This window comes from Hippopotamus amphibius, chromosome 13 (assembly GCF_030028045.1).
Source record: "Hippopotamus amphibius kiboko isolate mHipAmp2 chromosome 13, mHipAmp2.hap2, whole genome shotgun sequence".
Taxonomy (NCBI): domain Eukaryota; kingdom Metazoa; phylum Chordata; class Mammalia; order Artiodactyla; family Hippopotamidae; genus Hippopotamus; species Hippopotamus amphibius.
Genome location: NC_080198.1, coordinates 15,988,949 through 16,001,442, shown reverse-complemented (window position 1 = coordinate 16,001,442; position 12,494 = coordinate 15,988,949). Strand labels below are relative to the sequence as shown.

Here is a 12,494-nt window from a genome sequence, read left to right as displayed (position 1 = left end):
ATATAAACAGGTCCTGCTATTTAAAATGTGCGAGTTATACTGTGATTAACAGAAATACATATTCAATTAAAAAGTGTTACTGAAATCATCAGGACTTTTGGGTATCATGTATTTTCTCTCTCAAAAATACAAAAAGCAATAAAAACAGCTGAGTACTTACTGTGAGCCAGATACTGCTCTTAGCAACTTAAACATATTACCTTATTTAATCTTCACGAAAGTCTCTGAGGCAAGTACTATTAACATGCTGTTTTATGCACAGACGTGTCAACTAAGACAATTAAGGACGTCCCAAATAATAAGCAGTGTTAGCCGGATTTAAATCCAGGCAACATGGAGCATAGCCTAACCCACTACTCAGGGCTGTATTCTCTGTGTAGGGTCTGAATCATGTGACAACAGTAAAATCTTGACAGTTACGATGAATCCATAAATTCAAAAGAGTTGAAGATTATTGGTGTTTCAGATTCCTTTTATCCCTTAAATACCTTTCTTTACAAGTTTTATTTCTTAACAAAAGACAATCTAGGGTAGAGGTTAAAAACAAGATATTGGTAAAAACAAACAAACAACAACAAGAAACCATGACTAGGATCCATCCCTGGTTTTGGTACCTCCAGGTATGTAACCGAGGGCAAGGCTCTTTACTTCCCTACGCCTCAATTTCCTTATTTGTAATACAGATAATAATAGTACCTACGCCATAGGTTTGGTGTGTGGATTAATTTAAAAATACATACAAAGTAGTTACAGGCATGCATGACAATTAGTGAGGGTTCAATAAATGTCTGTGGTTATTGTTTTTTGTTGTTTTGCTCTTGTTTGATTGTCCTCTGTGGGGATCCTACAAAGAGGTTAAATATGCAAAATGCAGGTTTTGTGGAGGAAGCAGAGATGCACGACTGCATACCATAGACACTTCAGTGAACTAACCAATCTAGATTCAAGCAGTACAGATAGAATTTTCACTGGCAGATCTAGGGAGCAGAGCAAACCAACTGGAGGTGCTTAAGATGCTGACAGCGGAGGGCAAGGCAAACAGGTGTCAAACAAGTGTCTATGCATTGTTGACAGTGAGAAGCTCTAAAATGATGGCATGCGTGAAGATACTTGACCCCTATAAACCAGCTAAGTTGAGTGGTGGGAGTTGCTTTTTGACAGTGTTTTGATGTACTTTTAGGAGACATTGAGATAGGCTCTTCTGGATATATAATTACTATCACATATGAAAAACAGAAAGGGAACTTGGCAAGAATAAACTTTCCTCAAACAAAAGAACTGACAGACCTGGACAGAGAAGATTAAAATCTTTACATAGCCCAACGAAGATTAAAGTTCACTCCTAAGAGAAAACATAAGCCGAGGTAAATGTTCTGCAAAAATCATCTGGTCTCATTTGAAAAGAAAAGTGATAGGACTGAACATTGATTCTGAGAAATAGTCACAATTGCAAGCATGAGAAAATGCAGCATCCTTTCTGCTCAATTAATCAGATGAGATAAGTTTGCCACAAAAGCAGGAATTCACAGTACAGGTGGTGTCAAGTGAGCTGGGGAGTGGGTACACTGCTCTGCAGAGCACTGAAAGCCAGCAATGATTTGCAGTTCTATTTCTAACTTGCTCTTGGAAATATTTCCAAATGGGAATAATCATTTCTAAATGTCAGTTGACTGTAATCTTAAGTCACAGAAATACCTCCTCCCATCTCTATGAGGATATTGAGAGACGGCTCTGCCTTTAAAATCAGAAGGGCTGTTAATTAAATGCTCATCTGTGTGCCACTGTTTTGGGAGGTGCACAGATATTAAATGAAAATGAGAACAGGTCCCCATCCCACTCAACTTGTGAACCTTAATGATGACATAATGACACAGGTAGGAAAAGAAACAATCTACATTTAACATTCTAATATCATACATATAAAATGGGACCCCAGTAATTAAGACTGTTCTCTAGTTTTCTTTAGTTGATGAACTGTCATTCTGGGGTCAAAGGCAGATGATCAGCCCAAATTTAGTTCCCCAGGCCGATGGCTGAGTCAGGATGGTTCATTCTAGGCTCTCTGAAGAGCCAGATAATAGCCCATCCCAGTGCCAGGATGGTTTCTGATAAAAATCATATCACTGAATTAAAATTAGCCCAGTGTTCCTCAAAAGGTAGGCACCTAACAGATGGTAAAAACAAATAAATTAAAATGGACACATTTAAAAAGGAACATGAATTTAAATAAAAGTCTACATTGCAAATGTTTATGAGAACACGATAGAAGTTTATTGAGTACATAAAACATCTTGGAAATACTAATTATATAGTTTTTATGATCAGATACACTCAAAGTGAATGGCTGTCACATCACTGATTTTAGAATTTCAAGTATTTTAAATATGACTCAAAAAATTTCAAGTATTTTAAATATGCCAGAAAAAGTATAGCACGTGAATAGAGATGTTTCATAATTGTTTTAAAAAAAAAACAAATATACATAGACAATAGCTTTTACAACCTAACAATATATTTATCTTTATTAAAAAATGTTCCTACCCCACAAAAAAGTTTTAAAATAAATTCTAATTATTATATTTAACAAATATCTCATGAAAATTTATACTCTAAGGGGCAGGTAAAATAGTCTTTGGATATACAATATAGGTTATCCATTTTTCTTCACAGAACATCTCACAAAATTGCCTACAGGCACACACAGGCAAGAGAAAATTGACTGGCCTTTACAATCTCAACAAAGAAATCACTCTTGTAGGCCACGCGGCAGAAAATCCTGGATGAAATCAGGGAAACCAGAATTTATAAGGATTTATCCTTTACTTATACTTACTTCAGAGAAAAGGATGGCTAGTTCATCAGATTTTTTTTTTTTTTCATCTCTTAGGTTAGTTACCAAGTTTTAATTTGATTATTGAAGCTAATTCCCACTGTTTTCCATATTAGAGATCAATATATATATACTCTTGGCATTTGTCCCAAACAACTGATTAATTTTTCAGTGTGGATTCGGTCTGTTAACATGAAGCTTCAATTGACTTTGTATGCAAGTTACTGGCAGAAGAAATGAAGGCATCTAAAATATAATTTTAATTATTAAAACCATTGAAACTTTTTCTCTCAACTACTGTATATTAAAGTAGATAATTTACAGGGAAGCTTCTGGAATTACATTGGCTTTTATATTTGCAGAAAGACTAAATTAAATTAAATCACCTTGATAATGTCACTGAACTAACAGGTTGGATTAATTTGGGAAGTTAACATGCTGCTCAAAAACGTAAGAGTTTACTACTTACATGAGAGGAACAGGTATCCCTCTTTCTCATGCGAAGAATATTTCTGACTCTTACAGTCTATTTAAAAACTGCTTCTTACAAACATGGTAAAAAACAAAACAAAACAAAACAAAAAAACTCACCTAAGGGCCATGACATTATTTTTGTGCTTTATGCTATGCTTTGAGAAGTAGTATGTATATGAGAAGAGTATCTCATAGTAATTTTAATCCCAGTTTACTGATGGGAGCATTGAGGCTCATAAAGGAAAGCAAAGTTGAACCCAGCCTGGTCCCCAAGTCTCTGCTCTTAAAATCTAAGCAGCTCCGCACCCACGAATGCAGACTTGCCATCATTAGCCCTTCTTCCTCTTTAGTACAAGCTCTGTTTCATACGCCAAAGATAGAAGAGAGAAACTGAAGGCCAAAAATTTAGATTCCAAGCCTAACGACTTGGAAGGAAGCCTTATTATTCTCTCTGAAATAAATAATGAGCTCCTGGAAGATGTAATTAAGATTCTGGGGAACAAGCATGATAATAACTTGTAGGAGTCAACCTCCACCCCTGCCTTTCTTCAGATCTCTTCTTTTAAATTGATCTCCTCTTCACACGTCTCCCTCACCTCTCACTGTATCTAAATGGTACCGGGAATTACATGCAACAATCTTCAAAAAGTACTCTGTGAAGTACTAAGAACAAAATTGTCATTTATTAGCCAAGCGATCTCATTAAGGAATATTACTCTGACCGTCGACTTAAGCTCTAATAGAGCTAGATTCCCAGATCCTGCAATATTTGACCTGGGTGGGACAGAGGCCTAGAATGCCAGCTTTGGTTAAAGGGTTTGACTAAATAGAAGGAAAATGTTAAATAGCCCTAACAGTGTGCCATTTTATACTTTCTTTCTCAGCTGAGAGTCTGCTCTTTTTGGAGAAAAGGCTATTTCATGACAGAATAATTGGTTCTGATGCCACAGTTTTCTATGTCAATGTTCTTTCTTTCAAGAGGCCACAGAAAGCTTTGAGCTGCACTGGGGGAAGAAAGCATTCAAGAAATAGACTCAACCCACTTGGAAGCTCCACAGCCCAGTTTAAAAATTAGGCACCAGAAAAAAAAAGCAGAGGTCACAGAAGGAAAGGAGTCCTTCCTCCAAGAGTTGCACAAGGTCACTGTCATCACTGTCATGATCAGACGAACCTCAGCCTGCCAGCTGAACCTGGGTCAGCCTGACACCTCACCTAGTGCACAGTATCCACCCATTCACCTGTTCTTCAGATTCCTACTTAACACTTACAGATGCTTTCCCAACACAAATTACACCATGATAAAGGTGGTAATGGGATAACAATAAAAGTCAGATTTAGCAGTGTTCAGACAAATGGGTAAACAATCAGAGTTATGATACAAACGTTAATTTAGGTGAAAAGGTAGGATTATAAAGGCCTCGTGTGCTCTGAAAGTATTCCCTTTCACATTTATTAGTTTTTCTGCCACGACTCTATTTATCAAAGTATAATAAGAGCCCGTTCGTGGTCATGAATTACTGAAGATGGGTCTTACCAGAGGAATTAAACACGTAACGGCCTGTGATATGAATAAAGGTGTTTTAATAACTTTGGGTTTGGCAGCCCAATAAAACATTATGATCATCTTGGGATTTACGCTGAAGTTAGAAGCCCTGCTTAATGGAAACAGGCTCCACGTGAATAATCTATGCTGGCCTAACTCTAAAACGATATGGGTTCAGATTAGACAACATACGAAGGCATATCATATCACAGACATAAAATTGCTAAGAATGTGGACATTCTGTAAACAGTAAATATCTGTTTTCTGAGTTGGGAAGCATTATTAAGCAGTGCTCAAGAGCATCAACTTTGATTCTGCTGTCCATCAACTACATGACCTTGAGCAAGGTCACCTTACTTACTATCTCTGAGTTTCCATGTCCTTATCTGTGAAATGGAGAAAATAATACCCCTGACCCTTATATAAGGTTGTTGTGAAGATTAAATAACTTAATATACCTCAGGAGCTCAAATTAAATGTTCAATAAATGTTAGCTATTAAGTATAGATTATTACTTGTTTTGTTATTTTGCACACTCCTACTAGATTTGCGAGAAAGACAGTGCCTTCTAATTTCAATGAGAATTGTTATGTGACTACTCATGTAAGCAGAGATCAGCCGTGGAATGACAAAGAGGGGAAGAGAAGGAATGGAAAAAGGGATGAAGAGGAAGTAAGGGTGGGGGTGAAGTGAGGAAGGAGAGAGGGGAGAAAAAAAGGACAGAGTCTAAACCAGGGTCTAGGAATGTAGAGTATTTAATTCAGGGGGATTAATTAAAAAGCATTACTCCAATGGAGAGGGCCATGCTTAGGCAAAGCAGGGTTGCCAGTGGACAGAATCAGAGGTGACAAGGCAAGGGGAGAAGGCCCACGGCTCTCCTTGTTCTACTGATGCTTCCTCCCTGCTCATCCTTTCTTTCCTTCTTTCCTTGTTTCCCTCCTTTTTTTCCCCTTTCTGCTTCCCTCCTACCCTTCATCCCTCCCACACTCCTCTCCTTTCTTCTTTCCTTCCATTCACCTAGTAAACATGTATTCAGGAATCCTTAAACCCTTAGAGCATCATAAGACTACATTTTACATAAATCTCAATAACAAAAGCCAAAAGACTAGTTATCAGGTAGAGAGGATACTGCATAGCCAATCAAGACAGAGAGAATTCAGTGCCAGTATGTGTGTGAGTGTATAGTAACTAACATGTTACAGGAATTCTCTGTTCTCAGGGAGGCTGTATTTTAGTAGTGGAAGACAGTCTACTAATTAACAAACACGAAAATCCGTATCAGAAGAATATCATTGGATGAGAGCTGCTATGAAGAAAGTGTCAGAAGGTGTGAGAGAACTTCCTTGGGCAGGGTGGTCAGGAATAGGGTTTACTTTCCTAATTTTAGAACTGAGGTTTAGCATTCACCCACAGAGTGCACGATTTTAAGTGCACAACAGGGCGAGTTTCTACACCTGTATATACCTGTGCAACTATCACTAGGATCAAAGTCCAGAACATGCTCAGAGATTTGGTTCATGTATTTTAGTTTTTCATAAATGATATTGTTATATATTTAACTCATAATTTTTTTTTCACCAGGCACTATTTTAAGACCTATCTCTATCACACCTTTTACCTGTGGCCTCTAACCTCTGCACATACCCCGTGATGTGCATCGACCACATTTCTACCCATCCTCGAACCCAGTAATGGGTCTAAGGTCGCTTCCAACATTCCAGACGGCTAAAGAATACTGAAAGGAACATCCTAAACATGAATGCTTACAGAGCTATATGTTTTTTTTAAATTCATGAGCAGAAGCAGGAAGTCTCTCTCTGATCTACAAGAAGAATAACTTGACCAATGCCAGACTGCTTTCCAGAACGCACACCACTCTGCACTCCCACGAGCAGTGCACATCTTATTCTTTCTTGTTTACATGCTCTGACAACTCAGAATTTAGAAAATCTTCTCACATGACTCTCAAATTTCTGAACTCCCTCCTCTTAAATTCATAGTTCCTTCCCTGCAGTGCATTTTTCAACATGTGTGGCTGTCCCTTTCTCGATGATTTGCACGAAGAGTATTATTAAGGAGGTAACACTTAAGCTGAGATGTGATTAACAGGCTGGAGCAGACCCTGAAAAGATCAGGGAGGACCAGGCAGATCCCGGACAGTGGCCCTAAGGTGGGGCTGTGTCTGCCATGTAGAAGGAACAGGGAAGACCACCAGTGTATCTGGGACACAGTGGGGAAGGGAGGAAGGAAGGAAGATGATGTCAGAGAGGGAGAAAGGGCTGAAAGTAGCCCTGTGATTCAAAATCTGCCAGACAGTGCAGATTTTTCCTGTTCCATTTGCAGAATTTTTAATGTTGAACCTGACCTTTTACCTGTCATCACTGAATAGAGAATGGCAAGCACAACTCTAGCTGATGTGCCTGTGAGAGTTTAATAGTAATAAAAGTAGATCAACAATTGTGATTTGAAGCACTTAGAACATTATAAAAGTACATTCCATAAAAAATCTCAATAACAAAGAGGTAAAAGATTACATAGCAGGGAGAGGAGAATTTGTGTAGCAGAATAAGACACATCACGGAGACAGCTCAGAAAATTGCTTACTCCTCGTGGGAAAAGCTAAAAAGAATAATAATAATACACTTATTTCATTAGATCAGTCTGTGGAGATGTTCATCTCAAATTACTACTGAAATGAGTCTACAAAAGGTAAGGGATTTTGAGATTTAAGTTTAAGGACAAACTGTTCTCATTTTTTAAGTAAAAACTCAAAGGGCAGTAAGTTAATAGCTATAACATACAAAGGCAAAAAAAAGCCTGCAACTGATTAGTGGGAACATTATATAGTCTTAATAAAATATATCAACTTTTCAAATGTTAATTAAGCATATAGCAATAGAAAAATAATGTGATTCGGAATGAATATATTCTAAGGTTCTTGGAGAACAGGAACAGAAGACATTATTTTGACTTGCTATAGAGTGAAATGACAAAGGATCTGTTGTTTGAGTGATACATGACATTGGGACATGTGACACCCAACCTCAATATGTCTGTTTGGCCAACGGCAAAAAGTCATTATGAGGATGAAGATGAGTGTGGTAAAAAAAAGAAGCAAAGAACAGTAAACGCGGAGAAAAGTATATTTACGTTTACCTTGATGAATAAAATGTTTCAAATGTTAATAGGGAAGTTAGTCTCCCTTTTCAGTCACTTGATTTGAAAAGATCGTGTGGAATAACAAAGCTAGGGTGAAGCTAGTTTTTAAGCTTTTGCAATAAATGTTAAAATAACCCTCACAATTAAGAAAACCTTTGATTCCTCTCTAATCTTTATCAGTGGCTTCTAATTTTAAAAGAAGATATAAATTTAATCACTCTGTCACTGTGCTGTGATGATCATTAATTGGATATGCATGGCTGTGCTTTGAACTCACAGAAAGAAAGAGTCTATAAATATAAAACTGTCATTCTTTCAAATAAATAAATATATGGAAAATGTTTAACGTGCAATGCAAATGAAATATATGTTAACAAAGTACTAAGATAAAAATGCAAATAACAGAAATTGATATAATGATCAAAACAATTGTAATTAACTGAGTAGCCTGAGAAATCTAGATTAGATACACTTGCTTACACAGGCCTATAATGTTTATTCTGTTTCCCTGCAAACTGTTTATGTCCTTTTCTGTTTCTCCTACTGGACTCTAAACATCTCACAGAGGAATGCCGTCCTTACCTCTGTGACCCCAGAGTGTGGGATGGTGTAAGAGGTCAGGAACTATATGAACTCATGCACTTGAACTGCTTTACCCAATCAGCAACTGAGGGAAACACACATGTTTTGGAGAACAAAACCCAGATTGGCTTGATTCAGCTCTTCTGTAATCATCAGTATGTTAAACATTCATCATGGCCTGCTATATTTTACACACACACACACACATACACACGCACGCACACGCACGCACATATGTACACACACACACACATGGAAGTTAGAAAGACTCTGAAATTAGAGCAAGACACACTTGAGTCTAACTTCCAATATTGCGGTTTTAGTAAACATTTATGATAGTGTCTGGCATCTAGTAAGGGTTATATAAGCGCTTTACTAAGAAAACAAACAAACAAAAACCAATCTAGGCCATGCCCATGCTGGCTATTACCTTATCAATCGTGGACAACTTATTTTACTGCTCTGGGCCTGAGTTTCCTTCATCTGAAAAATGGAATACTTCTTACTTCACAGGGTTTTTGTCAAGGGTAAAATATGAAAATGAATAGAAAAGTATTTAGCATGCAGGTGTTCAAAAACTATTACTTCTTTTTCCCTACTGCTTCTGTCTACACTTTAAAGTGTACTTTTTAAAACTGATTTAGCTTAACTGCTGTAATGTGTGTCTCTAATCTTACTCTTAAATAATTTACTTTTGGTATAGTGAGTTTCAATGATGAAAATACATACATACATTCATACAATAGGAAAGGTGGTACAGAATGTTAGGTAAAGGTGAAACACTAGTTCCTTGCTAACCTGTGGGTCCCAGCTGTCTATCCCCAGAGCAATGTGGTAGAAGCCTCCATTCACTGCTTATCATGTGGCTTATAAGTCTCTTTATTACATGCTTCTCCATTTCTAGACTATGAGCAGCATCAATGCAACAGTGCAGTCTTCTTTACTTTTATATCCTTTGAGCCCAGCACAGAGTAAGATAAATGTTTGCTGAATTAAATGAACAAGTGATAGTGGAGGAATCTCAGAAACTCATGACCAGTCTGCTTATGCCTGACTGTATCACATAAATGAAAAAATTAAACTGCTCTGAATAGAGACATAACTGGGTCTTAAATGGTTAAAAATAAATTTCTGAAAGATGTGTCTAATTAAAATTTGTCAGTAAATTTTATACAAAGATTCTTCAGATTAACATGAGGCTCTTCTTTTCTCCTTCAAAGATCCCATTACTTTTTCTTTTAACTTTCCCATTTGTTTATCTTCAAACAGGAGGTGTTCATAATCATCTCCATTTAACAGATGGGAACACTGAAGTTCAGAGCTGCTGTGAAATTGCTTTCTCAAACAGGAGCACTGTTCCAGCTGGGGTCATGATAGAAGTCTTATGTCTTCCATTACTCTTTCAATTAGAATCTGCTTTGGAGTAATTAACACATTTTCTTTAGCCTGCAAAATAATCTTCCTTTGTAGAGCTCCAGTGTGGAAAATTTTTATTTGAGAAAGACTTATTTCAGAAAGTTTTATACGAACTTGCAATTGCAGGCCATTGTGAAAATCACCATGCCATTTCAGGTTTAAAAGTGTAATTGTGATCAACAATTCTCTGCAACCATGGCAACACAATATGCCACTTTCTAGCAGTTTACTCTTAAAGAATTAGAGGACTATTTAAGGATTAAGATTACCATGCATGCTACACTAGATGACCTTACAAAGGATAAGATAAAAGCTCTGGGTGCCCAGCTTATACATGAGTGCTACTGATTACTCTGTATTACATAGGTATATATGAAAATTTAATTTCTTGGGAACCATTTATAGGAATCCAGTAATAACTATCACATTTTATGAACTGATTTGCATACCAAGAGGAACTTTACTATATTATTTGTTTTCATATGTTTGTGGATCAGTGTTTAGTACCAGCTATGAGCGCAAAGCAAAGAAGGATTCCTTCTATCTTGAATTTCCAAATTAGAAGACATTCAGAATTCTGAGTGCTTCTATTAAAGATATATTAATGCTCATGTAAGATGAGGAGAGAAGAAAAACTCAAGAGGGATAAATTTGTGACCCTGTAATGGAAAAATGCATCTTAACCAAAAGGTTCTATGTGCCTGGCTACTAAGAGACCAGCTCAGTTATTAATCACAATATCCAAAAGAGGCTTCATGAATTTTGGTTCCACTACTTAAAAAGATTCAATTTAATTTACTCTTTTTTTAAAAAATTTATTTTTGACTGCTTTGGGTCTTGGTTGCTGCGTGTGTGGGCTTCCTCTAGTTGTGGAGAGTGAGGGCTACTCTTCCTTGTGGTGTGCGGGCTTCTCAGTGTGGTGGCTTCTCTTGTTGCGGAGCACGGGCTCTAGGCGCAGGCTCAGTAGTTGTGGCGCACAGGCTTAGCTGCTCTGCAGCATGTGGGATCTTCCCAGGCCATGGATCAATTCCATGTCCCCTTCATTGGCAGGTGGATTCTTAACCACTGCGCCACCAGGGAAGTCCCAATTTAATTTACTCTTGAAGCTCAATCATTACACAAGATGAGTTCTTCTTTAACCACAACTTTTTAACTGCTTATACTAAAAAAAGATTCTAACTGTCCTTACTGTAACCAAATTAGTTTTCATAAAAGCTTGCGCTCAAGATCAAAAAGATAACAGGAAACTAGTGTTTACAAAAACATTTTTTACCAACTCACCTCTGAGCCACAAGTCTTTAATCCATCTAGTTGAATATGAATGCTTTATTCATATCATATGCTCATCCATTCTCCACCCCCCCACCCCAGTTCTCTGAAAGAAGCTGATTTAGGGGCCTAATTAAATATTAAAAAATAGTATTTGTAAGAACCATTCTAAAATGTATGACACACTTCTTTCTCTTAGTATATCGATTCTGAGGAACATAATTTAACTCTTATAGCATAAGCATTAGTTAACATAATATAATAAAGTGATGGCAAGAGATGCTCCAGGGAGCCACAGGGATGGAGTTGAAGGCTCTGTGATGAATGCTCCCCCTCAAAGCCCCTCATCTCCCTCATCCTGTCGCCTCCAAATACCTTACATGTCTGCTACTCAGTGAGTCATTTTTCCAGAATAGCCCATTCTTCTAACTACCCTCATCTTTCTTCAATAGTTAAGCTTTTACACCAGCATTTTATATCTACTTTTAAGCAACAGGTTTTGGTTGGGAAGCTCTTATGAATGAAGCCCATCTTTTCCTAAGAATAAACTTTGCAAAAGATATAAGGTCTTTTTATGTTTCTTATACTGAAGGGTATGCTCCCCAGGAGCAGAAGCTTGGCTTCTGGGGATACGTGAGGTCCTGGGGCACACACTGAACATCTTCCAAAGGGCATCCATTTTACCATGTGGGTATATTACAGGGTAGGAGGCAAAAACTGTAAGAATCTTCAAAGTAAGATCTGCGACTTCAAAGGATTCTTAGGTTTATGTTTGCTCTCCCATGGCTATGTTCCAGAACCCCTAAGGTCTATGTTTTTTCTCTCCTCTTTTCAGAAAAAAAGAAATAGAGAGGTACTGCTTAAGGTATAGATACGGAATTATGTTAAGAATAGATGAGGTTTCTAATAATTTAGTGGGTGGGTCTTTAATGACAGCTTTTTTAAAATGACAGCCCCACCAAATGAAGCCTCATCTAAGGTCATAAAATTTTAAAACTTTCTACCTTGTCTTATTTAGAGTCATGCTTTTTTCTCCTTCTTCGATCTCACAAACAATACTTGATTAATCTTTGTGACAGAAACTTCCTAGAGCACACTACCTTGAATAAGTAGGCAGTAAAGAACTTTTTATGTGCTCCAGCAGGTACCAGGCACCTGTTTATTGAGTGTATGCTACATACTCAGCATTATTCTTGGCTGTGAGGATACAGGGCTAAAACA

The 12,494-nt window shown here is 37.3% G+C and overlaps 1 protein-coding gene across 1 annotated transcript in view; it reads right to left on the bottom strand.

Moving 5' to 3' along the window:
- CNTN3 (contactin 3) overlaps positions 1 to 12,494 on the bottom strand; it is a 320,713-nt gene that overhangs the window by 113,233 nt on the left and 194,986 nt on the right. The window lies entirely within an intron of this gene.